The 26400-nt window shown below is 33.9% G+C and overlaps 1 protein-coding gene across 1 annotated transcript in view; it reads right to left on the bottom strand.

The window, feature by feature from the left end:
• LOC119836311 (uncharacterized protein CG3556) overlaps positions 1-14229 on the bottom strand; it is a 56910-nt gene extending 42681 nt beyond the window's left edge. The window contains 1 exon segment of the mRNA XM_038361609.1: positions 14198-14229. The gene's annotated coding sequence lies outside the window, so the exon portion shown is untranslated.
• Between the last annotated feature and the right edge of the window lie 12171 nt (positions 14230-26400).

The following is a 26400-nucleotide window of genomic DNA, read 5'->3' as shown; positions in this document are numbered from 1 at the left end:
ACAATATTTTATTGTATAGAAAACGGAGAGTAATGAAAGACCCATCCATTATTGTGTCTGGTGCAACCGCCCGATCGATTTGTCTTCACATAATGCTCACTCGGGAGTTATATAAATATATTTTATACGATTAGAGGTGTATCTGGACGAGAATAGTCTTTTATATACTATATATAAAGTTGTATATACTATATATAGTATGAATTTACATTTTACTCGTATGGTGCTGAATATTAATACTTTTTTTTATGTCATAGCGGGCAACTGAGCTGGTGGTTCGCCTGATGGTAAGCGATCACCACCGCCCATGAACATTCGCAAAGGTTGGGCCTCTGCGAATGCGCTGCCCGCTTTTTTGGGATAAGGGAAAAGGAATGGATTAACGACTGGAAAGAAGGAATGGACTGGGAAGGGTGAGGAAAAGGAAACGGGCCTCCGGATTTATGATAAATTAACCTAGATTATGTATCTTATAAAAGACTTTTAATTCATAATTAGTCTAATGAAACGATTATTTAGATATTTTTTCCTAATGTTAGAAGATAATTAAATACATAATTTTTCTGTTTGCATGTACCTGATTTAGTATTAGCGGTTTCAAATTTATTGAAATCAGTCCATTAATAGTTTATATGAAAGCGTTACAGACATATACAAAAACATAAGTCTCGAAGCACTTAAATAAAAATATAAAAAAAATATTAATGTTCATGTGACCTCTGAAATATGACGTCACAAAAGAAATACATTGCAATCAAATTAAATGATTAAATTCTTAACAAACATTAAAAAATTGCCTTCTTTTTGAAGTCAGTTTAGATAGTTTTAATGTCTTAACTTGATATTGGCTTGGCAGCATCTCGGAAACTTTAGAATATTTTAATTAAGCTCCGCTTGTAATTAAAAGAGAAGCAGACGTCTACTTAGCTGTGGTCTGTTTCAATTTCGCGAAATCGAGTTTCAGTCTTGAACTGTTATGACATTTTCAGAATAAGATTTATAACGTATTTAAATCTCATTACTTGTTATTGTGCTTTGTTGAATTGTTTTATTTGTGTAAAATGAAGGTTTTTTTATGTCATCGTCGGCAATTGGAGCTGGTGGGTCGCCTGTTAGTAAGCGCTACCACCGCCCATGAATATTTGGTGAGGCGTAAGTCGATTGCGGACCTTACGCCTCTTCAAATGGATTGCCGACCATAAATTAGAAAGGGATTAAAAAAGGCCTGACCAGAGGAATAAAGGAAAGGACTGGGAAGGGTAAGGGAAAAGATATGGGCCTTCGGCTTCCCCGCTCACCGAACGAAACACAGAAGTATGCGTCTATTTCACCCCGGATTTTCTGTGTATGTATGCTTAAATCTTTAAAACTACGCAACGGTTTTTGATGGAGTTATTTTAAATAGAAAGAGTAATCCAAGAGGGAGGTTTATATGTGTATACATCTATTTAATTACCTCATCGTTAAATTCTAACGCGTGCGAAGCCACGGGCAAAAGCTAGTATTTAATAAACAACGCCTGCATTTACTGGATTAGCAAATACGACGGCTGAAAAAAAATACGTTTGTACCATCAAAAAGGTCCAAACGAAATTCGAGCGGGCTGTCAGGTTCAGTGACACCTTACATTATCTGTCCCCGCCACGTGGCTTTGTCCGTTAAAATTCCAAACCGTAATTCCCTTATCGCGAGCCGGCAAAAAAGCTTTCGCATCGCTTTCACCACGTCCGGTTGTCGGCATTAATGCCGAAACGAAAAAAACCGTTCGCGTTACATTTTCGTTTCACGGTGTTGAGAGACGCGTGGTATCATTGGTATTATAATAATAATAATTTTGTAATAGATCTTCAGCGGCCGCGGACTGCCCTCGGCTGTATCTCTATAGTGCTGTCATGGACAAGCGAATAAATCTGTAGTTAAAAATAAGAACTTCTGATATAGTAACCATATATATTTATCTATAGTAATATAATAAAGAGGAGGGTTTTTGTTTCTTTGTACCCCAAGGCTTCGAAACCACTGATCCAATTTTGAAATTTCTTTCACTAACAGAAAGCTATATTGTCGAGTGTCGAGTGATATAGCTTTTACCCCGGAAAAATGTTTCGGTTTATGTACGACGAGCGAAGCCGGGGCGAACAACTTTTCTGTACCGATCGGATTGAAATTTGGCATGACATAACCATTATTATGTAGGCATCCGCTAAGAATAGCTTTTGATAAATACTACCTCAAACGGAATAAAATAGTTGAATGTTTGTACCATGACTATTACGACCAAGTGAGCGAAGTTGCGGGCAACACATAGTTAAAAAATAGGCCTTTAAGAAAAGTAAAGTTTCTGCTTAGGGAATTATAATTATAGGTCTGAATCCAGAATTTCCTGCTAGAAGTTTTCATACCCAAAAGCTTTTTAAACTTAGTGCTTCAAGAGAAACTAAGAGCAAGATTTGCATTGACTGAGAAGTTTCGTTAATTGCTCTGTAAAATCATAATAAAAACTACATAAAAAATTATTATTTTTATTTGAAACTAACGTTTTTTTAAACAATTTTTTATATAGCTGCAGAATTGTTATTTCACAATAGAGTATATATTATATTTTCTTTTTTATCATCTTATCTTTTTTTATCTTTATGCTCTATACTTGATTGTTTTCCTTTTCCTTCAAATTGTGAATGATTTCATTTTGTAATTTTTATTGATATTGATGACATTTTGATGACTTGATGATTAATGACATTTTCTAAAAAAGATTCCATTATATGTCGATCACCTATCAAAACTTTGTGCTTTCTTGCGAAATCTGAGAAGTCTGCAATTTGGTTTATATGAGAAAGGAATACAGAATATTGACATTATATATTAAATCAATAAAGAAAATATTACAAAAACTACTATGCAAAAGACACAACGCATAACTGTGGCGCGATGTTTCACCCGACAAATTCGCGGGCTGTAGCAAGCGTTTATATAGCTCATATATGATTCTGATGTATAAGCTATATAGATTATTGTAGTTTTTACATATTTGAAAATCGCTCCGCTAGTCGCAATAACAGTCTTAGAACCATTTTAAAAGTTCTATGAAAACCAAATGAGCACTTTCATGCCGGCCGTACTCATATACCTAACTGTCAACATAAATTCTGTTTTAAATGTCGAAATGTCGAAGTTATTTAGTGAGCAATGCTGTCGGATAGTTTTTTAAACATTGACAAAGCTTAGGGACGTTTTAATTTGAACTATTAAACATTAATTGAGTGTATATAATGTAATATATATTTATTCATTGTTTGTTGTTTCAGTTTATTCATTGTTGTAACTAGCTGTGCCCCAAGGTTTCTCCCATGTTGCATAATATGATATAAATATCATGTAACAATCCTAAAAAACAAAGATGATCTATCAGTGAAAGAATTTTTCAAATCGGACCAGTAGTTATTGAGATTAGTAAGTACAAACAAATAGACAATTTTTTCAGCTATATAATGAGTTTTCTGGAAGATACAATGTCTGATATGCATATTATAAGTCAATTAATTCTTAAAGAAACATTTTAACCGACTTTAAAATTAAAAAATATTAGTCAGCTTGTGATAAAGAGGCGACCACATACGGAATATATGCTTTCAAACTAAAAAATAAATCTAAAATCGTTTCACAATAGCTGGATATATCAACACAGAAAATACATCTAGACGTACATAAAATCTCTCTTTTTCGTATGTGGTTTGAGAAATGAGTTTGTTATGATATTATTATGATTTATTAATGTTAAAATGTATTCCTGTATATACATACAGGCCATACAGTGAACTGATTTTGTTGACAATTAATATGAAGATGATCCTACATGGGGTAGGATCACGAATGAATTATTATTGTTATAAGAATATTACATTCTATGCTAAAAAATGAATAAGCTAGTGACGGTGTGGGCTGAAAGTTTTATAAATTTACACGTATTTATCATAAGGGGCAGCTGTTGCTGACGTCATAAGTCGATGTCAGCTCTGAGTTAATATTGGAATCATGATAGCAGTCATCTTACTTATTTAACACGTATGTTTTGTCTTTACGTTAGTATAGCGATACAATTTTAAGAACATTTTGCATTTTTTATCTTTCTCTTATCGGTTACTAGCTGTTCATCCAGCTTCGCCTGCCGTACATATATAGCTTATGTCACTCAGTGAAGATCCAGCTTTTTAATGGTGAAGGAATTTTTGAAATCGATCCAGTGGTTTTGCGTAAACGTTATAAAGAATACCTCTTTATAACATTAGTGTAGATTGAAGCGAATGCCGAAAGAACTGTTAAAATCAGTTAACCCAGCTAAAATTCTAAGGTACAAATGCCCCAAAAATACAGCCAAAAATATAATAAAATAATATATCACAATATTGTATACATAAGATCTACAAAAACTCCGGAATAGCACGTCCATCTCTAAGGGATAACTCACAGCAACCATTTTTTATCCTTTAGTTTTTATGAGAAATAATGGCTTATTTATCAAGCGACTTTACGCTGCAGTGTCAAGGATTAACGCGATAAATTAGCTATAATACATTGCAAATTTAACATATAACAATACATCAAACCAAGTGATTTTAATTTTAGCGAATATGTGACAGACTAACTGTCTACCCGCGGCGTCACTCGCGTGATACTCGGGTAAAGGTCTACGCCAATCTAGACTATCGTCTATTTCTGTATCAAATTTAATACAGGTACGATTATTTGTTTTGGCGTGGGTAAAAAGCATTCATACATCCATCCATCCATACTTGAATGGGGCTCCGATCATGCAGTCAACGGAAAATAGTCCGAGATTGTAGGGATAAAAAAACGATGTTAATTTTCAGGTCTTAAACTACCTCTGTAACGAATTTCACCCAAATCGGTTCAGTGGTTTAGTGAAGAAGAGACAGACAGGGACAGACAGATTTACTTTTGCATTTATGATATTAATATGGATTAAAAATACAGCGATTACGTCCCTGTATTGTTGTGTATATGGTTAAATGTTTTTTGCTGGCATATTCAGTATCAGCATGGCACCTGGGCGAAGCCAGGCGGGTCACTAGTTCAATATATTCCATAAGGTTACGTGACACTGTTAACGCATCATTTTTTTCGTTACAGTTGGTTTAATGGAAGTGGATCCAGACAATAACTGGAAATCGCTTTCTTATTATCCGATTTTCCTTGATATGTTTGTGGAGGCAGGGTCGGACTGACTCTTTCATATTTTAGGGAGCTGAACTAACAAGGACGCATTTGTGATACCCAACGTCGAGATATATAAATATTACGATATTGGTGGTCTTTTTGTACTAAAATATACATAGTTGCCTTTTCACACTCTTCCCGTCTACATCTTAACAGTCGTCAATATAGAGGAGGCACTAACTCTGCGAATGTTCATAAGGGGTGATGATCGCTTATCATCATCGAACCACCAGCTCAGTTGCCCGTTTATGGCATAAAAAAAATATGTGTTAGTTTTATAATGTCGTAAATGGCGCTGGCTCAGGTGAAGGTCGTAATAAAAAGAATCGATACCAGGCTATTTTATATTGAATGATATTTAATAATTAAGTAAAGAATGCAGTGTATAATTTGTAGTTTTTAAGTAGGTACATTAAACGTTTTTTTTAAGTAACATAAATTTAATATTTCTAAGCCGTTGATGTACACAATTGTCAATTAAATATCATAGTGTATCAAATTTAAATTTAGAAATTAAAATGAATTTAAAATTTAGTTTTATAGCATTGAAATGCTTTATGCATGTATGGGATTCGAACCCGCGTTTTATGCCAATCCGTAGCAACGCCTAGCCTCCCGGCCACCCGTGATCACGCTACAGTAATCGAATTTCTTCTATTCTTTCGGTTTTATGTACCTAAGGGGCACCCCACGCCATCTATTGAGATTATTAAGAACCATCACACCCAATACGAAACATGATTACAATATTGTATCGATGGAACTTGGCCTTTGTTAAATTTAATATTTAGTGTTAAAGCATTGAAATGCTTTAGAAATGAAAAAAAATCTCAATTAAAATGAAAAGAAGAAAATACATAACAGTATTAAAGCAAATATCAAAACTTCAATTGAACAATACCGGACGAGTGTGAGTTGAATTAATTATAAATTTAGGAGCTAATGTTGTTTATATATGATAAAACCTATTAATAATATAAGTACTATCATTTAAGTATTATATGCAATAACAGTGTTCTTCAATAATCCTTTAAAAGATTTTACTCAGAAGAATATACCGAATCCGACCCTGACACTAACATAAGAACAGATGAAAGGACTTTGCACCTTCCACGAACGGCAATAAGTGACAAATTCGCAAACACAGCACACAATACGTTTATTATTAAGGTAAAAGAAAATATTTGGTGAGAAAACTCGCGCAGAATAGATTGCTTTGCGAACGCGCCGAGAATGGGATTCTTGTAATGATACCGCCATTTATATTTCTTATGTGAAAAAGGTAAATAATTATAAAGAAATCGTTCGGAAGTGAGAAAGTGGTGTCGCCTTTAAATGTATTTTCGATAGATAATATATTTGAGTACATTTTTTTTATATTATAAAGACAAGGTTTTCTGAATTTGTCAGCTTGTGGCGTAATCTCTGGATATAAAGTGATTATAAAAACTCTTTCAACGTTGGATCCATGAGCGCCACGTGCCATATATCCATATGTGTACTACGGGAGATGCCGGGCCGTTCGGTTGTATTTCACAAGTACCATGAGTATGGGAGTTGGTTATTACATCAAATCTTGAGTAAACTTCAAGTTGATAGGGGAGAATTAAGAAATTAATATATAACTAGCTGCGCCTCGCGGTTTCGCCCGCGTAAGTCCGTATCCAAAGTAAAGTAAGTCCAAGCAAAGTCACTTCTTGCATCTGTAGTGATTCATCATTAGATCTTGATTTAATGACAATGGGACCTCTATACTCTATAGTATAACATTCCGACCAAAAATAAATTATTTTTAAATCTATACAGAACAATTGCGAAAAATATGGATGGACATATGCAAAAACCTATCTCCAGTCACTCAGACACACATTAAAATCACTCGTTTGAAACGTGAATGAAATACAAACATAAAACACAATTTCACATTTATAATATACACAGAAGATACACAGTACACCTAAATACAAACATCAAACACATAACATACACAGAAGATACACAGTACACCTGTGTTTGCTTGCACTTTGCTTATATAATATATACTGTACTGAGTTACCAGTTGGATAATCTCATGAGATTAATCGTCGGAACATTTTGGCGGCCGACATTTTGGTTAGGACTTGGTTAACCGCAGGCTTAAAATTTAATTCTCTCGGTAAATAATCTTCGATAAAGGTCTATAACAACAATAACATTGTTATTTACGCTCCGTATAAATTTGTACCAAGTATATAGAGGAATTATGAATATATATTTAATTAGGAGTCCGCCAAGGATTTTCCCGTGGTACATATATAACCTAGTAGCTTCCGCACGCGGCTTTGCCCGCGAGAAATTAGGACATTACGAATGATTTAGTGACTGTCTATTCCAATCCTGTTTTATCCCAAGGAAGAATTCAAGCGGGATAAAAAGTATCCTATCACCAAGTAAACTCATACCCTGTGTACCAAATTCCATCAAAATCCGTTCAGTATTGACTGACATTCATCCAAACAAACAAACTTTGACATTTATAATATTAGTGTATCGCTACGCGAACAATCAGCTTTCTAATGGTGAAAGAATTTTTGAAATCGGTCCCGTAGTTTTTGTGATAACATTACATATATACATACAAAAACACACATGTTTTCTCTTTATAATATTAGTTACACACTAGTTTTGCATAACGAGAAGTTTGCAAAAATGGATGAAAATATAGTATTTTCTTGTGTTTGATTTTACGCGAGTAATATACGTATAGAAATTAAAGACTTTAAAAGGTCTCCCAATGACCACGTGACCACGCTCGCTGTAAAGTGTTCGAAACGTCGGGTTAGTAATATAATGAAAAAATCGCATTTAAAATCCGTTTTAAAGTCTTTAATTTCTAAATGGATGTAAATAGATATAGATTACATATTCGAAACTAATTCACCATTTTTCCACAATTTCCGATGTGTTTTTTTCGTTGTACAACAACACCAATAAATCACGAATCGGTCCAGCCAATTAATTCGACAATATTTTTCTTTCTTTCAGCCGAATGACGGTATTCTTTTGTGTTTGATAGGATATTGTGGTAATTTGGTCCCATTTTAGAATCTTGAGCGGTACCTCCCCCTAGCAACGTCGTTGACCTTTCTATAAGGAATCATTAATATTTATTATATGTACTGTATGCCTTAACGTGGTGCGTATAAAATAATATTTTTTATTTTTATTTTAGTATATTTAACTTTTCAACACCATTGTACATGGAAGAAAACTTACAAATAATAATAATAATAATCATTATTATAATAAAGTAGCAGAAGAAAGTGTACAATATGTTTGGCGGACTTATCACTTAGAAGTGATCTCTTCCAGGCAACCATGGTAAAAGGTAACGATTTATAATAATACTTGATTCATTGGAGTGTGTACCTCATAAATATAGGTCGTAATCATTTTTCTTCCCAAATTACTTTTGCTATCGGTACTTTCCGAATCGGAGGTAATTAATTTCTATGAAAGATGATACAAACGCGCTTCTAACTTGGGTCGCTCACTTAAGAACTCACATTCGTACAATGTTGGAATGTTCGTAGACATTTGTCGAAAAAAAAACATTTCTTAATATCGACATACAGTTGTGGGTTCGTGTCTTAGTGCGAATGTTCGTGACCCGCATAAATGAGACTGAAGGATTAAAATACACTTTTATGTAGCACTAGCTGCTCGCCCCGGTTTCACCCGTTGTACATATATAATCTATGTCACTCAGTGTAATTGTAGCTTCCTAATGGTGCAATAATTTTTGAAATCGGTCCAGCCGTTCACGCGTGATGGCATAACCAAGGGAAATAGGGATATATATAGATTTTCAGAATCAAATGTCATTCTCATTTCAAAAACGACTAGTGGTCCGCCCTGACTTCGCCCGTGTTTTAGCCGATAACACTCAGGAACCATGTATTTATCTAACGGTAAAAGAATTTTCCAAATCAATCCAGCCGATCCTTAGATTTGCGCGTTCAAATATATTATTAGTATAGGTATAACAAACGCCACATTATAGTTACTGCGACTCTCCGTTGCACACTCATTATTTCATTGTCACAATGATGTCCTTCGCGGATGCTGTTAAAGATAATAAACCGACGATTGCGGGACGAATATGAGATGCTACGATTTTTGACCCGGTTGTATTGCGCTTCATAGAAGGATCGGTACAGTGAAACTGTCGAAAAAAATTCGATTATATACTTGATGCTTTTATCACTACATAGTATAATAGAAAGTCGCTTTCTCTATCTGTCCTTATGTCCCAATTTATGTTTGAATATTCAAAAAGCCGGAGGCCCGTTTCCTTTTCCTCACCCGTCCCAGTCCATTCCTTCTTTCCAGTCGTTAAACCATTCCTTTTCCCTTACCCCAAAAAGCGGGCAGCGCATTCGCAAAGGCCCTACCTTTGCGAATGTTCATGGGCGGTGGTGATCGCTTACCATCAGGCGAGACAACAGCTCAGTTGCCCGCTATGACATAAAAAAAATACGCTACGAATTTTAATTGTTTTTTTTAATAGATACAGTGATTAGGAGAAGGATTATATGTTTAACTAGCTGCGCCCCGCGATTTCACCCGTGTAAGTCCGTATCCCGTAGGCATATCGGGATAAAAAGTTGCCTATATGTTATTCCAGTTGTCCAGCTGTCTACTTACCAAATTTCATTGCAATCGGTTCAGTAGTTTTTGTGTGAAAGAGCAACAAACACACACACATCCTTACAAACTTTCGCATTTATAATATTAGTAGGACTAGTAGGATTAATAGGAGTAGGATAACATCCATTTAACTGTTTTTTTTTTTTTTTTTTTATGTCATAGCGGGCAACTGAGCTGGTGGTTCGCCTGATGGTAAGCGATCACCACCGCCCATGAACATTCGCAAAGGTAGGGCCTCTGCGAATGCGCTGCCCGCTTTTTTGGGATAAGGGAAAAGGAATGGATTAACGACTGGAAAGAAGGAATGGACTGGGACGGGTGAGGAAAAGGAAACGGGCCTCCGGCTCCCCCACTCACCGCACGAAACACAGTGGCATGCCACTATTTCACGCCGGTTTTCTGTGGGGGTGTGGTACCTCCCCGGTGCGAGCTGGCCCAATTCGTGCCGAAGCGTGCTCGACTCCCACAATAAAACTGTTCCGAATGTAACGCGTGTGAAAGCGGCAAAAGCTAGTATATCAAACCATGCTATTAGCACGCGGCTTCGCTCGCGTAGTCAAGTGAAAAGATAGATAGGCCCAGGCTATAGCTTAAACCGTATATGTTATTTTTCGGATATATCATCGTAACTTTTATTCAAATCAGTAGTTAAGCGTTTATAATATTAGTAGAAGTAGAAGTTATATTAATAAATTCATACACAATTCTCAAGAGAAGATTAGAATAAATAAATTATATTTTTTCTAAAAAATATATGATATGAATATATAACAAGCTTAAATGAAACAAATTGTCAGTTTTAGTTAAATGCTGTTTGAAAGAAGCTCGAAACAATACAATACAATGATTTTAGGTGGATCTTTTTATTGAACCTGCATGTTAGTTGAAAAAAATAAATAAAAATAAGGTATATTAAGATAGATATATCTTATAATAAATGCTCAGCTTGAAACTAAAGTTGTTTCAGTTTTTAATTGTTCTAACCATTTACTAGTGCTAGTATTAATTATGCTTTATTAACTTAGCGTTTAACTTAGGTCATAAGAGCGTAATTGCACTGCAATAAGCGATAATCAAGTAAAGTGTAGCACTAAAACTTACAAGTTTGAATTGTTTCGGCGTGACCTGACCTGGTTCTAGGTTTTAGTGATTATCTCATGACCTATATACCCATATATCTTTTTAGGATTCCGTACCAAAGGGTAAAAAAAAAATGGTTGCCTGTAAAGTCGGTTTTACGGGCGAAGATTTTACGTGACAACGTCTTTTTCTCGGTAGAATATTTATTGATATGAATATTATTAAATTGCACAATAGGAACAAGGAATTGAATGAAAATAAGAATTGCACAAATTTTAACTATAGAAAATATTATTTGTTTACTAAAAAGACAGAGACAGAGACACAAGCACGCGCCGATTCAATGCGCCTAATTCTCTAGTGCTGCGCGCGCGGCGGACCGATCATAGTTCGGTGACTCATCGTAACGTTACCGGGCGTTACACTTTTTCATGAGTGACTCCAAGCCGCAACCTAATTTAAGACGTTGTCACGTCAAAAAAAAGACTTCGCCTCCCGTTTGGCTGTATGTCTGTTTGTTCGTCCGTCTGTCACCAGGCTGTTTCATATAAGCCGTGATTGGTGAAAAGTATAACGTTATAACATAACAATAACTTGAATAATAAAATAATGATATTAGGCAACGGTTAGCACGGTCATAAATTGGATGGGTGACTGATTCTTTTTCTAACCGAAGCTAAGTGTCGCGAGTGCAACTCGCGCTTGACCGATTTTTTTATTTGTGCCAAGAATCGCTTGCAGTTGAGATGATTTTTAATCGATTTATGGTTTTTACCTCTGAGAGTATGTTTTGTTTATTTTGAAATTTAAATGAGCTTAAAATGCTTATTATACATATAAGCCTTTTATAAATCCTCTTTATTTATTACTAGTCGCTTGCTGCGGCTTTGTTAGAGATATATATATAAAAAAAATTCTCTTGTCGCAATGTTAGTTACCACATTCCTCCGAAAAAGCTGGACCGATTCTCATAATATTTTGTGTAGATCGGATAGGTCTGAGAATCAGTCAAGATCAATTTTTCATACCCCCAAATAATTAGAGGAAGCCAGAACAGCGTTTGCCAGGTCCGCTAGTCATATAATAAAGTTAATAAAGTTATCAACTATATGTATCAATGGTCAATGGTAATGGTCAATTGGGAAGCGCTTGGTCACGATCACACTGATGGCAAGAGATGTGGCCTAACATGGAGTGGGTTTCCCTAGAAAGTACCTATTAAGTCTACCCTAGCAGACCCCCAGATCGTCTCGATCGTACTCGTCGGGGATCACAGACGCATGGCGCAAGTTCCAGTACCATGTACAAATTCATGCATATCATTCCAGCCGTTTTGCGTGATTATCAGCCAGTATATCAACATACATCACACTAATCTTACTATCCTACTAATATTATTAATGAGAAAGTTTGTGAAGATGTGTGTGTGTTTGTTGCTCTTTCACGCAAAAACTACTCAACCGATTGCAATGAAATTTGGTACGTAGATAGTTGGACAACTGGAATAACATATAGGCAATTTTCCTACGGGATACGGATTTACGCAGGTGAAACCGCGGGGCTCAGCTAGTATTATAAATGTGGAAGTTTGTACGTTTAAAAGTTTGTCCGTCAATCACGCTGAATCTAATGAACGGATTTTGATGAAATTTGATGTACAGGGTATGAGCTGATTTGGGTGATAGGACACTTTTTATCCCGATTAAATGCTATCTTGGGATAAAATCTTGATATCCGGGCGGAGCCGGGAGTGTCTAGTTATATATATTTTCATAACCCCATTTTTTTTACAAAGATGTTGATTTCTTTATGTTTGAGTGGGACCTTCCTGTCCTCAGAGGCTTGTCTGTTATGAAAAATCGAACCCACTTCCTGGTTCTATAGAAGTGGTTTTAACTAACGTATAATGTAATAAATGTTGATTGATCCTCTGTACATGGAAGATATGAGGCATGATGAATATTTGGGATACAACAGTAGAACCCGAAACTTGTTAATAATAACTATATTAATATTATGAAGAGGAAAGATTCGTTTTTCGCATATTGTAGAATAAACACACGAAAATATAGTGGAAATTTTAAAATCCATACTAATATTATAAAGCTGATGATTGTTTGTTTGTTTGGACGCACTAATCTCAAAAACTACTGGTCCGATTTGAAAAATTCTTTCAATGTTAGATAGCCCATTTATTAAGGAAGGCTATAGGCTATATGTACCACGGGAGAAGCTAGGAGGACCGCTAGTATATAATAAAGAACAGACTATTTCAAGGAACGACTAGTGGATAAATTAATTCAATAAGAGGCTGACGAACTGTTAAATCGCACTATCACACTAATATAACAAATGTGAAAGTTTGTTTGTTTGGATGCTTGTCCGTCAATCACGCAAAAACTACTAAACCGACTGCAATGAAATTAGGTACGTAGACAGCTGGACACTGGAATAACATATTGGCAACTTTTTATCCCGATATTCCTACGGGATACGGACTTGCGCGGGTCAAACCGCGGGGCGCAGCTAGTGATCTATAAAATCTTATTTGGAGATACAGATAGTGTCTTAAACCGTCTGTAGGACATCCTTTGGCACCATTATTACTTTATAAATAATATATTATAATAACAAAATCGTATTATAATAAGAAATATTATATACATATTATAATAAGAAAATCAACATAATTTGAAAAGAACGCATATAATTTCCCGCCGTCTGTTCTTTGTACAAACTGCTTTCCGAACTGTGGTAAATCATTATTTAAATAAAGATAACTCAATAGTTCTTAAAAAGAAGCCTGGTTCCAAATAAATCTAAATTTGAAGTAAACCTTCTTGGATTCAAGCGAGCAAACCCATGGTTTATAGCTAGTGTAGAATAATGGACTCAAACACGAAACGGAGCCGTAATTCGCAATACAAAAAATTTCAACCGGCCATTAATCTGCCGCTCATTTTACATTCCACTTTAAAAGCTTTTAAAAGCGAAATTATGAAACGCACAATTTAAAAGTGCTAAAATAAACCTTGTACCTGATTAATTACTTACGAACTTTGCCTATAAAACAAAGCGGCACGTAACTTAAATTAAGTTTTATCTTATCTCTGATTAATAAAAACATTTTATTTCATTGTTTCTTAAATTATAATGCCGTAATTTCATTATAATATAATATAATACTTACCAGATGTCCGAAAAGAACTGAACGCGACAAGAGCGGCACGTCCGTCCGCGTCGACGCCTACGGGAGAACTGAACTGAAATTCTGAATACAAAATTCAGAAGGCTGTGCCACCCCACTGCAAGTCGTGCTGCATCTATCCCTTTATTATACATCCTTGTTCAACGGATTTTCGACCTTATCACATTGGATTTCTATCGCAGCTATCAATTAGATCTATCGTTACATCATCCAGGAGACTCGGGGTAGTGTTATTGTTATAAGGTGCATTTTCGCTTGAATGGAGATTAAACTGTTAGAGCTTAGGATGTAAATACATAGTCTGTCTCGCAGTCAAATCACCATCTAGATTGTAGGCGTTGAATGTACTAGATTTTTTAGCGTGTTGTACTGTTATGAGATAAGAGTATTGATTTATACTTAGTGCTTAGGATTTAGGCTGTTCTAGGTGCTGTATTTAAAATAGAGTTGTTTTAAAACAAAAAGGTATAAGGTTAAGAATAATACTATCGAGGTTATAGTTAATGTTTATAGTCGAATGTTATTCGATCCTTTTTACGAGTTTTCAACCGACTTCGAAAAAGGCGGAGTTCACAATTCGACCGCATCCGACCGGTCCTATTTTGGCTTTGTAACCTCAGAACGTGACTAGGTGAACCGATTTAAATTTTTTTCCTTTTTTTTCGAAAGGTGGTGCTTCCCCAGTGGCCCCGTTTAAATTTGATCCAGTCTGAGAATTTGAAGGCGGCTCAGTTTCTTTGTGAAATCATTGTAGAATAATAAATTCATTGTAAAAAAACTCGAAGAAAATACTCGTTCATAAAAACAACTAGGTAGTCGAACTGTTTTATGCCTTTTATCATCAACTATCTACATAACCAATAAAATTATCGTGAAAATCAAACTAACCCTTTAGGTGGGATATATATTGTATCAGTATGTTACCGAACTTATCGATAACTGTGCACACCACTATTGCTAGCTTTACGATCTAGTGTTGTGAAGGTTTACAGCGCATATTTACGACTACCCACCCTAAACATCAATTTTGCCCGGTTGTAAAAGAGGAATAAACATTATCTGTATGGAAAATACTATAAAAAAACTTCTGACGTGTGTTTTATGTTACAAGACAGGTCACATAGGACTATAAGTATTACTAGCTGAATCTGTGCCTTTACTTAAATACCATAAATATAAAGCATGTAGTTTTTTTATGTGGTAGTGGTTTATTTTTTTGTGTGTGGTAGTCGAGATCGCTTAGGCGTGAAATAGCATATTGCTGAGTTTCGTTCGGTCAGTGGGGGAACCGGAGGCTCATGTGTTTTTCCATACCCTTCCCAATCGTTTAATTCTTTCTTTTTGTCAATCCTTTCTTTATCCTTTTCCAGTCTGCAATTGATCTTACGCCTCTCCAAGTGTTCATGGGCGGTGATAACGCTTACCATCAGGCGATCCACCAGCTCCATTGCCGACGGTGACATAAAAAAATAATCATTTTTATTAGGGAAGTAGTTACTCTATTTGCTGACTAAATATTTAGACTATGTGCTACAACTTTTTAACATCTTTCTATGATAAATTATTACACTAGCTGATGCCCCGCAGCTTTGCCCACGTAGGTAAAATAAATTAACAGTAAATGGCATGTCACATTTTTAATTCAGCACCATCTATCGGACTTTATTAATGCCGAAGTGATTCAAATGTGAATCAATGGAGATTACCATAGTAATATGGTGTTATTATTCGTAAATAAATAACCTATCACTCTCTACACTCCTATCTCCAGACCCAAAAATCACACCAAAAAATCAGTCCGTTGTGTCGTGAAAGAAGGACAATCACACTTTCGAATTTACAGTATTTGTTGGAAGATATCTGAAAATAATATTTTAGTTCTCATTTTAGTCAATTCTAGAATTGCAACTTATAAACTGCTATCAGTCTACTTACCATTTCACCGTTCACCGGGCCACGGAGAATTTAATATCAAAGTTTTATCAGCTTCATAATATATGGCGAACTACAGTGAACTGTTAGTGCACAGCTACCGATCAATTTGTTCTATGCAAAGTTGAGAAATTAATATCTGAACTAAAAATTGGACAATTTCTTTTTAATAAAGCGTCAGCTTTGTCAAAGTTTACGCGGAAAATATAGCTTATCCACAGATACAATAATACTTTAGGCCTATCATAGATAACATAATTCTATACTATGTAACGTTCAAGATGTTAATCAAATATCGTATTTTGGTTAATTAGACGAAAAAAAGAAAATACATTGACTGCGACACAAAACAAAAATACTTAAAAATGGATATCATAAAATTGTAATAAATATGTAAATATATGCAACACTTAGTGCATTAGATCTTTGAAATTGGCATGTGGATATACATACAGAGTAACTAACAATATAAGTGCATATTTCATTGTATTTTTTGTCCTAAATTGCTTTGCTTTGTTAAAAAGTATGAGGGTTTCTGTGTAAGTTATTAAATTTCAAATAAATGTTCTGCTAAGTGACAGAAGTTGGCACAGTTAGTCAATAAACATGCTAATTACAGGGAATGGATGTCGACGTAATAGGCGGATTAAATACAGATAGACAGACAGACAATTATTTTAAGTACTGGTTTACTTTCTCTAGCAATTTTAGAAAGCCCTTCCAACTTAGATTTATAATACAGTATGGATTATAGATATCTATAGTATAATAAAAAAGAAAAACAAAAAACTATTTTCAAATTTCTTAAAAATGTTGAGGTTATGTGGTATAGTGTGACTACTAAAGTTGAGGATGTTTAACTACTTACTACTTTGTCATTCAACTTTTTTCTTAGGAGTTGTAGTTTGCCGGAGATTGCGAAGATTTTACCCTAATAATTATTGTTTAAAAAACTAAAAAAAACACGCTTTTATTGCAAATTGAACTAAAAACTAGAAAATAGTTTTTGATGGTAAAGAGTTTAATGTAACTAAATTATAATAAAATTTAAGTTATTAACACAATGATTGAATCATTGTGTTCAGAGTAAAACGCGTGTTAAAAATCTTATACTCCCACTTCCCTGTCCCACAGACATTGATCGCACGTAAATTATTTCTCCTTTTATTTTCATTATATTTTCTTTCTTTTCCAGTGGGTGCCATTCTAGTATAATTATTTTTTGTCAAAAGTTACCGACACTGGTGGCGCCATCTGTTGGTTTATTTCCGAATAACATAATCGTATTCTTCAAAGGCCGGTTTCAAAGCCGCCAATAAATATAATCCTTCGGATTTCTACATTCATTGAACAGAGGGCACTAAACTCATATATCTAATATAAATTATTTATCAGGTGCTCTTTATTACTGTAGTCGATGATTTTTAACCGACTCAAAAAAGGAGGCGGTTCTCAATAAGACTGTATTTTTGGGCGTGCTATTATAGAAATTTCAACCGGGTGAATCGATCATTTCAGCCATATTTTTAATGTCGAAGTCGAGTACCTAAACTTCGTTATGAAATAGATCATTGCACCAGCTCCCACTAAGCGTACAATAGCATGAAACTGTGTTTTATGCGGTGAGTAGGGGGTATTAGCAAATATTTTAGTGGAAAACATTTTGAAAGTTTAAAATGGACTTTTAATGTTTATTTGTTTACAATTATTTTAATTTTATTAGTGTCATAGGTGAAATAAAAATGAAAACAACTTTTTTACTAAAAACATCATCGACACTCTTGCCCCCTAAAACTGAAAATTATATTTTTGAAAAATTTTGCTAGTCGCTACCAGTGTAACAAGACATACTCATGAAATTATTGTACTGTAATAGAAAACAAAACTCGCATCTGCTGACTTCTCGGCCATATTCTGCAAACAAATTTCCTTTATATTTCGGTTTTATGTGGCGTACACTCTACGCCATCTATTGAGAGAATTAATAACATTTACCAATCATTATTTCAATTATTACAATATTGTTTCGATAGAACGTGGCCTTTGTTGAATTTTTAATTTATTTTTATTACATGAGCAGATAAACAAGTTTTCAACAGATGTTTTCTAAAATGAAGGATCTTCATAATTTAAATGGTTTTTTGTCTTGGATTTGTTTCACGACAATTCTTTATTAAGCATATGACGTGATTTTTTTAGTGTTTATTAGGAAATTGTTAATATTTTGTTCCATTCTATAATTTGGAGTGATACTTTTACCAGGGACGTCGATGACCTGGTACTGCAGAAATAGAACGAATTCATTTACTTTTTATTTTTTTTCGAACTAAGCCCAGAAAAAGAGCCCAGCAACACTATGACGTAAATATAAATTATAACTTAGCAGAAATCGTTCAGTCTGATAGGCATTTTATGTAGACTTACAAAAATCTAAGATTTGGAACTCCTGACGTAAGAACGTAGCTACACTATAACATAAATAGAAATTATGTCTCAGCAAAAATTGTTCAGTCGGATGTTGACTTCTAGTTTTTAATAATAATAATAAAAATTATTTATTTGCCTTCACAATCATTAATCTACTACTACTAATGAGTAGTATTAACGTTGTGAAGGACTAGTGTCTGAAATAGGTAAAAAAAGACCTGTAGTACAGTGTAGACCTGTAGATCACTAGCCCCCCCGGCGGGTAGCACTACTAGTAGGAAAGATAAAAATACAAGTAAGAAAAATAACAAATATTGACCTTAAGCTAGAATTTAAAATACAGTTCTTAGTGTAAAAAATACAGTGTACTCTTATACAGTGAACTGTATGATTATAAACATAAGCTGGGAGTACCTCCACGCAGTTAATGCATTAACAGATAATTACTAATTTTCAATATACTTATATTTTAAATGCAAAAGTTTGTAAGGATGTGTGTGTGTTTGTTGCTCTTTCACGCAAAAACTACTGAACCGATTGCAATGATTTGGTACGTAGACAGCTGGACAACTGGAATAACATATAGGCAATCTACTCATCCCTATGATATTACACATACAAAGAGATTGATATCTCATTAGAACGCACAAATTGTTAACGACAAACTAAGGCAATTGTTGCAGTTTGATTTAGGCGCTATCTCTTTCTATCACGTTTCGTATTATCTATCGCTGTCATAGTATTAAATTACTGTACTTTATATACCTTTTAGATAGTTATAATAATAACAATGCAACGATATCTGAAAGCCATTTAGTATGAACATTGTATATCTTTAATTGACCCCATCCCCAACAATTTCCCCTTTCAGCTTAAGCGTACACCGTTCCTTGTGACTACATGCGTTTCCATGACAATAAACAAGTCGCGGGGACAGACTTTAATTCCTTAGGTGTTGACAACTGGCTCTTTTTCTCATAGACAACTTTATGTTTCTTGTATGATGGTCAGCAACGCTTACGATCTTTATATATTGACTACGAAAAAAACGTAATTGAGTTTATATAGAGATTTTTAAAGTTATTAGTTATCGTCGTAATTATTAGTTATTCGATAATTTATTGAAATCCTCCAGTTGTTCACGTTCAAAGTTAACGCGAACGATGTCGCGGGTATCGGCAAATCACAATATAAAAACAGATAGGCAGTACCTACAAAAGTAAAGTAAAAAAGACTCGATCTCGAAGAGAAATCTCGATCCTTCTATAAAACAAAAGACAGAACCCGGTCTTTTGAAATATGTGAGATTTGCTTCAATACATCTTTTAAGGTTGCGAACAAAAATAAAAAATTGGAAGTTTTTTGCATAGCAACAAATACCAGCGCGTTCTAATGAATTAAATTAACTGAACAATGTCGTTGATAGGTTATGAAAACCGCTGGATTAAGATTTATCTTACTATGATAAGTATTCTAAGTATTCATAAGTAGTCTCATGTAATCGACTTTAAGTTTTAAAGGACAATAAATGATTCTTTAATTTACTTTTACCAAACGTCTTTCAGGTGCGGGTTGCGAGTCGACCATGGCATATTATTAAAGAAACCGAACCCATAATATCGTATGTTCATTTTACAATTTAAAGGTTTCACATCAATAGATTATAATCTGCCGAAAAATAATGCCCTAAGATTGACATCATTTGCTGCTTACGACATTTTGAAATAAGATGATTATTGAACTCAAAAAGATGACTCAGAACCTCAATGCTTTGAAAAAGCAAAAATTTGGGTGTCGTACATTTTAATTTAGTTTTGATTTAAATAAAAAATCATTTTATTATTTTGATAAATTTAGTTTTAAAAAGCGATTAATTAAGCTTTTTACTGGGTGCACCAATTTTTATGATTCTCTTTTTATTTGAGAGCTAGTGCCTCCCACGCGGTCCTGTTAAACTTTGGTCAAGTTTCGACATACGATGGCGATTGAGTTTTTTATAAAAAATAATTATTCAATCAGCTCTCGCATGTTCCACCAATGTAATTTGTTGTTTCTTAACCTTAATTCACACGTATTCATCGTGTGGCTAGTGACCTTTCGATATATTTTATACACGTACATGGAAATTTTTTTGTTTGTACGCAAACAAAAACAATTCAGAGATAACATCAGAGATCCTTTCATCATCTTGGCCTCTGTGTAAACTAATATAATAAAAACATATTTGCTTTATAAAATTATTGTTTCAGTTTTAATTAATTTGTGTATAAACTAAAATCTTATTTATTTCGTATGTTCAATGGAGGAAGAGGAAACAACAGGATTTTAACATATCAGGGGAGTTTCAATTATTTGTAATCACACACCTATGAGAAACTTCTACTCTTCTTTACTCTACCTCCTACTCTTTCGGTTTCATGTCCCTTAGTCGAATGAAACCGAAAGAGTAAAAGAAATTATATTGCTGAGGTGAATCACGCATCAATCATAGCATCACGGGTGGCAGAGAGACAAGGGGTTCAACTTAAAAGCGGGCGACTCATTTTCAGTGGCTCTACTACATAAAAAATGTATATATATTCATAGAATACAACTAAATAAACAAATAAACAGACTGTTCATTTAATGCATATTGGTCTATACCAATATTCTTTAAATTATATAAAGTTGTAAGGATTTACCAACACTTCAACTAAAACTATTCATAGTTATGATGAAGTATTATATTTTATAAGAATATAGCTGCTACTGTGACGATATGAAGCCTATGCTGTTAAAATAATTAGGTGCCTCACATATATTAGAGTACAATGTCATGTTATAATGTCATATTATATTTAATTTTGTGCTTCCCACAGCAGATAATAATTATAATAATAAAGCCTTATATTTCCCATTCATTGCATTACAGATTTAATTCATTTAAGCTATGAACTCTTGTGTGCCTGACTGTCTGAAATAAATGTCTATAAATGTCTGAAAACTGTGTGTTCTTGCACCGGAACCCCTGTTTGGCTATAAGCCTCCTCCAGTTAGTAACACTTGTCTCTGTCTTTCGCGCGTTGGTTTCCCTCTATTTTTATGATGTCATCAGTCCAACGTTCGACGACCAGCGGATATTGAGACGATATTTTCTTCCAGAAGAGCGCTGCGTGCTGTCTGTATGAGTTGAATAAAGAAAACGATTCTTTGTTTTCCGAGCATTAGAAAGATCTAGCAAAACTACGTTTGTTGACTAATTTTAATAATAAATAACACGGTCTTTCAAAATCCTCAATTCCCATCCATTCGTTATACTACAAAAAGCCGTCGTACCTATTACAAAAACACTTGTAGACAAAATAAAAAATTACATTCTACAATTCTGAAAAGGGTCTAAATGAGAGCAAATCCTATCCAGCTCATTAAACACGCCAATTGGTTAAAAACCCACGGAGTTGTCGAGTAACGAAGTCAAAAAATTACAGGGGTTTTGGAAACGCCGAGGGTTGGCAATTATACATAGGGACCAATATAACCTACCGGTACAGACAGCAACGTAAAATAAAATCATAAAGTACATTTTCCTAAAATGATGACTTGGCTTAGGCCCGTGCTAATTGGTAGCCCAGTTCTTTAAAATACGCATAAATATATCAATTATTTTGCATAATTAATGTGGTTTTACAAGGTCTTATAAATATATGAGTACTCAACATATCCACCAATTACATTGAAATGCAAATATGCTAATAAACACAGCTCCGCATAGTTGATTAGTAGACAATTTATTTATTTATTTATTTATTCTTTATTGCACACACTTACAAAATATAAAAAAAAAAATATAAAAAAAAAAACAATATTGACGATTATATAAACATTACATAACAATAACATAATATTAGTTGAAATAAATGCAATTCAAATTCTTATTATTATTTTGAGTCAAACTCAAACTCAAACATTAAATCATTCAACTAGACTTCCTATAGAAGCGCACTTTTGAATCGTCATATTACACAGTTATAAAATTACCACCGGTTCGGAAGGCAGTTTCTACATAAAGAAGCAAGAGCCGGCAAGAAACTCTGTAGTTGCTCTTTTAAAACAACATAAATTATACATTTTAATTCTAATATGTAACATGTACATAACAATGCTGCCAATGAATTGACCTGTGGTGCTTAAGCGACAACATTCCATGGATTGATTGTCATCCTACTAATCCTATCCTACTAATGTTATAAATGCGAAAGTTTGTAAGGATGTGTGTGTGTCTGTCGCTCTTTCACGCAAAAACTTCTAAACCGATTGCAATGAAATTTGATACGTAGATAGCTGAACAACTGGAATAACATATAAGCAACTTTTTATCCCGATATTCCAACGGGATACGGACTTACGCGGGTGAAACCGCGGAGCGCAGCTAGTCTTCCATATATTCATTAATGCTATAGTAGGCTCTCTGAACTAATACATTTTCAATATAGCATTTAAATTTAACACTATGAGGAATTTTATTGTATAAGCGTATACCTTGTCCCATAAATGAAGTCAAAAAAAAATAGTAAAAAGAGGAAGGAAACATTTGTGTTTTTGTACGAATGTTTGTGATGTTTGTATAAAGAACTGCTGGATGTTTTCTTTCCATTAGAAGTCTTCACTGAGTGACATGTAATTAATATTTTCTATACTTATAAGCTTTACACGTTATAATGTTTGCCAACCACATAAAACGTTTCGTCTTAGAACGTGTAGAGTCCAATTTCTTCAAATCTTCAAGAATTCCATTATCAAATATTTTAATACGTAACGTGGCATTTTTTTTTAATATAAAGATATTTTGGTTTTATGATCATGTGCAAGTCTATTAGGTTATCGTAAATTACCATACATTCCCTGGCCATTGTAAATAACATTGGAATATTTTTAATAAATTTGCATACTTCAAGTATTTAGAGCGAAGTTAACAGTTTGAGTTTTATAAAAAAGCGGTTTGTTTGATTCTAGAGGACGGTCGAAGTTTATGTGATTTGTTTTTATCCCATTTCCTACACCTGAATTCTGTATCTTAAAAGTATTTGTTCTATTAGGCACGTTTTCAAAGCGTTAAGTTTTATATAAATTGATATTTACTGTGGGAATCATATTTCGCAAATTTTATTTACAATATAAGTAGCTGTTGATGACCGAATAAAAAATCAATCTTATCTTATCTAAAGTTTTTAAGCTTTATATTTATTAAAAAAATAAAAATAAATGGTGATTACTGATTATTGGATAAACAAATATGTGCAAAATTTTTACAATTTAATTTTTTCTTTTGTTTGATTTTACGCGAGTTTACTTTTACGAGTTTACGAGTACCCAACGTTTCGAACACTTTACAGCGAGCGTGGACACGGGGAGATCGGGTTAATAAAATAACGAATAAATCGTGTTTAAAATCCGTTAAAAAGTTTTTAATTTCTAAATGTTTACAATTTGTTAGTTAATGTAGAGATATGAATGCAAAATGTAGAGAATAATATTTTTAACACGCAATAAAAACGAAACTGTGTTTGTTTGTATGTTTTTATTTCTTCACTTCGCAACGGAACGTTTTAAAAGTATGATTTTACGGTTTAATGTGTGAATTTTATACTATTGAACGATTGTATCTGATCAGTATGGACTACTTTTTACGGATCTGATTCAGATGGAAATTTCCTCCACGCGAGCGGAGCTGTGGGCAACAGGAAGTAAGCTAGTTTGCATTATATAAACCGGCTCTGCCATAAATCAGTAGCAACGGATCTTTTTACTCAACTTTCAAAAAGTAGCGAGATGCGAGATCCCTTAGACGGCCCTAATTCATCCCTATGGCAAAGTTCATTCTTATAGGATGTTATCTATTTTTTTTTATTTCTATTTTGTTCGGTTTCATCTGCGTAAGACCATGTCCCGTAGGAATATCTGGAGAAAAAGTTGCCTATATGTTATTCCAGTAGTCCAGCAGTCTACGTACCAAATGTTATTGCAATCGGTCCACTCGTTTTTGCGAGAAAGAGCAACAAACACACACACATCCTTACAAACTTTCGCATTTATAATATTAGTAGGATATAGTCTATATGTGCGAGACACTCATGCAAAATTTGTGTGTACTAAGTTGCTTACTACCATATGCATTTCAATGTAAATAATTAATGTGTTGAGTACTCATAAGAACTTGTAAAACCGCATTTATTATGCTAAAAGAATTGATATATTTGTGTCTTTTAAAGAAATCGGCTAAATATTACCTTGGGCCTAAACCAAGTCATCATTTTGGGATAATGTACTTTACGATTTTAATTAACGTTGCTGTCTGTACCAGTGGGTTATAGTGGTCCCTTTGTAAAATTTCAACACATCGCGACGTTGACAAAACCTAAGGTTCTCAATTCGAATTCACAAATTCTGTATTATTTGGCTGTCTTAATAAGAAATCAAGCTTTATTACTGTTACTCGTTACTTGATTACTGTGTGAGATTTGTAGGGTTTGATAGGGTTACTTCTCATTTAGTCTCTCTTCAGTATAGTAGAAAGTAATCTTTTGTATAAAAGTGCGCTTGTAGGACAAGTATTTTTTATATCTACGACGGCTTATTATAGCGAATAAGATTTTTGGAAGATTTATTATAAAAAATTGTCATTTTGAATACTTAATGACACCGCAGGAAAAATCTTTAAAATGCTAGAACTATCTCATCCTTAGGATAACATAGAATCGTTTTCGCTATCCAACCCTTATAGACAGCGCACACTGCTCTTTTTTGATAATAATAGAAGTGTTAGTAAATGTTTATTACTAAAAAAACAGACAAATAGACTGTTCAATAAAATAATATTTGTATAGAATATGTTATATACATTGTATCTAATGACATTAAATAATGATTCTCAAATATGATAGTAATTTTATAACGATTTATTATATCCTGCAGAATCCTTTACGCAAAATCGAAAAGACGCTGTTTTTTTATTTAAGTGCCGGTGCCACGTAAGGGTAAACAGAAAAAGACACTGTCTAACAGATAGCATATGCATGATTTATATCGTAACTTGAAAGGTAATGTATATCATCATCATCAGCCCATATATGTTCCCACTGCTAGGACACAGGCCTCCTATGAGGGCTCAGGCCATAATCCACCACGCTGGCCAAGTGCGGGTTGGCAGATGTCACATGTCGTCGAACTTTTGATTCTTGGACACACCGGTTTCCTCATAATGTATATAATTGTAAATAATTAAAAGTACGAACATTAGTACATGTCTATTAAAATTCAGTGTAAAAAGAAATATACTACTTTAGAATGGAACATTTTTTAGTTTGTGGCGTGTTGATTTGTTAATCTCTGGAATTACTGAATCGTTTTTAAAAATATTTAAGTATAATTTCGTATAATTTTACATTTATGGACTCACCCAAAATCTGTATTAAAATTATATTATATTAGCTAGTTTGTAGCTGGGTAGACAGACATATTTTTGTAAGCTTTTCAATTTTTTACTGGTATTCTTCAAATCCAAGAGACGACATATCCAATAAAATATTAATCATACAAATCCATTCAGCCATTCTTTAGCTATATGTTGCGTAACTAACACCACTTTTGTTACGTACATTTGTGCATCAGATACTTTAATTTGATACAAAGCATGTCATCTTACAAATTATGAGATGATATAAAAATATCTAATATAAAGGCGGACTTTATAATAAACAAAATATCAAAAGGCCTTGCCACTAGGTCCAAATCTCTCCTAAACAACGAAAAAAAAGACGTAAAATAAAAAGAAATATAACAAACTGGAA

Source organism: Zerene cesonia, chromosome 23 (genome assembly GCF_012273895.1).
Source record: "Zerene cesonia ecotype Mississippi chromosome 23, Zerene_cesonia_1.1, whole genome shotgun sequence".
Taxonomy (NCBI): domain Eukaryota; kingdom Metazoa; phylum Arthropoda; class Insecta; order Lepidoptera; family Pieridae; genus Zerene; species Zerene cesonia.
The sequence above is the reverse complement of the archived record's forward strand: the minus strand, read 5'-3'. Positions and strand labels throughout refer to the sequence as shown.